The 2,500-nt window shown below is 33.2% G+C and overlaps 1 protein-coding gene across 1 annotated transcript in view; it reads left to right on the forward strand.

The window, feature by feature from the left end:
- Phlpp (PH domain leucine-rich repeat protein phosphatase) overlaps positions 1-2,500 on the forward strand; it is a 105,681-nt gene that overhangs the window by 68,171 nt on the left and 35,010 nt on the right. The gene's annotated exons all lie outside the window — the stretch shown is intronic.

A 2,500-nucleotide genomic window follows, 5' to 3' on the forward strand; every position in this document is an offset into this window, starting at 1 on the left:
AGATAAAGGGAAGACGAGGATAAGGGAAAAGAGGAGTGTAAGGGGTGAAGATTGTGAAGGAACAGAAGAGAATGGGAGAATAGAAAAGGATGAGGGGGAAAGGTGAGGGAATAAAAGATGATAAGGGAAGAGGATGAGGGAACAGAGTGGATGGAAGAGAAGAAGACGAGGATAAGGGAAAAGAGGAGTGTAAGGGGTGAAGATTGAGAAGGAACAGAAGAGAATGGGAGAATAGAAAAGGATGAGGGGAAAAAGGTGAGGGAATAAAAGATGAGGATGAGGGAACAGAGTGGATGGAAGAGAAGAAGATAAGGGGAAGACTATGATAGGGGAATAAAGGAGGATAAGGGGTGAAGATTGTGAAGGAACAGATGGGAATGGGAGAATAGAAAAGGAAGAAAAGGGTGAGGGATTTAGGGATTTAAAGATGATGAGGGCTGTGTTGGCCTGGCGTTCTGCCGGACTAGGGTTCGAGTCACGCTCAAGCTCGATAGCTTCTTGTGGTGTCAGCAACATCACCCTCCTTGCGAGCTAAGGATGGGTAGGTTTGGAGGAGCCTATAGGTATTCCTGCTGAATCATCAGCAGCGATTGCCTGGCCCTCTCTGGTCCTAGCTTGGGTGGAGAGGAGACTTCGGTCCTGATCATATGTATAGTATATATGGCGAGGTGAAGGAATAGAAAAGGGTGGAGAAAATAGGATTAGGGTAAAAAGGAGGATAAGAGAAAGAAGGTTAGGGAATAAAAGAGGAAAATGTGAAAAGAAGGGTAAAAAGAAGTCGGAAAAGATTGGGAGAGGGATATGGAAAAGGTAAATGGGAGTGGAAAAAGAGTTAAAGAAGAGGAAGATGAAAAAGATAGAAAAGGCAGAAGGAAAAGAAAAGGAGGGGAAGAAGTGAAAGTGAAAAAAAGAGACGGGGAAGAACAGAAGATGATAAAAGAGGAAAAAATGAGAACATGAAATTAGAAGAAGAAAAATTAGTATTAAGAGGAGGAAGAATAAGAGAATAGGAGGGGGAAAGGGAGTTGGAGGAGAGGAAGGAGGAAGATTAGCAGACGAAGAAAGAACTAGGAGGAATGGGAGAAGTGAAGAAAAGGTAGTAGTAGGAAGAGTGAAGATCGAAAGAAAGATAAGACGAAAAAAAGGAACAGAAAAAAATATGAAATATAAAGAATGAGAAAACAAGAGAATAATGAATAATATCTATTAAGCATTTTCTACATATTGAAATAACCAGAAACAGCTTAACTCATCGGAATCTAATTAAGAAGGATTTTTTTTTTAATTAGTTAAGAAGGATTTTTTTTTTTTTTTTTTTTTTTTAAAGATCGTAGAAAGCGCATACTGATGCTTATAAAAACAAAGGTATCCCAGATTTTAATCTGACTTCTAATCGATCTAAAAATCTGGTTAGATTGTCCATTGGACTTATTTCACATTTCCAGAAAAATTAATTGAAATTACATTTCTTTTTCGAGATGTTTTTGGACAAATAAATACTCCGGGAAGGAGCAATGCATAGTATAAGTTTTTTTTCATGTTCTGACTAGTGATGATTTATACCAATTTGGCGATAGTTTGGTTATATCTTCAAACGACGGTTTAATTTTAATTTTTGTTTATCAAAGTTATACGCTTTTCTTTAATTTTTATATTTTTTTTTTCCATAGCCTTTTCCTATCAGGATGCCAAAATTCTTTATGTTCTCTATGAAATACAGGCACTCCCTAGATATCTATACCTATCTATCTATCTGTCTTGAATTTAAGTATGAATCTTATATATATATATATATATATATATATATATATATATATATATATATATATATATATATATTGTATAGTACTTGGCCATTTTACTGTACGTTTATTTGGAGGACAGTTTGTCAGGAGAGAAACTATCTTCGACTTTTCAACCCCACCAAGACATTGTTTATTCATTATACACACACACACACACACATATATATATATATATATATATATATATATATATATATATATATATATATATATATATATATATATATATAAATATATATATACACACACATATTTACACACACACACACACACACACACACACACACATATATATATATATATATATATATATATATATATATATATATATAATTTTTAATCTTCCCCCGTAATTTACTTTACAATTCTTTTTTATTCTATTTGATTTTCCTTTTTTCTTGTACTTACGGGTAATCTATCCTATCGAGCAATGATTTGCAAGTTAATACATAAATATTAATAACAATGGTAATGATAATAAGAATTATAAAAATAATCAATATAACTCCAAATTTGACACTTGCCTCACCAACAAATCGAAAACGTATCCCCATAAAAAGTATTAGGAAACATAAATAAAAGAGTTTATTGCAAGTCATACGTCAAATTTACATAGAAAATATAGTGACTAATTCTTTTTTCTGGTAAAGTCATGAAGAGTCGAAAAAATTAGAGGAGACTTTCACTTTTCAAAC

The sequence above is a fragment of the Palaemon carinicauda genome, chromosome 10, assembly GCF_036898095.1.
Source record: "Palaemon carinicauda isolate YSFRI2023 chromosome 10, ASM3689809v2, whole genome shotgun sequence".
NCBI classification, from domain to species: Eukaryota; Metazoa; Arthropoda; class Malacostraca; order Decapoda; family Palaemonidae; genus Palaemon; species Palaemon carinicauda.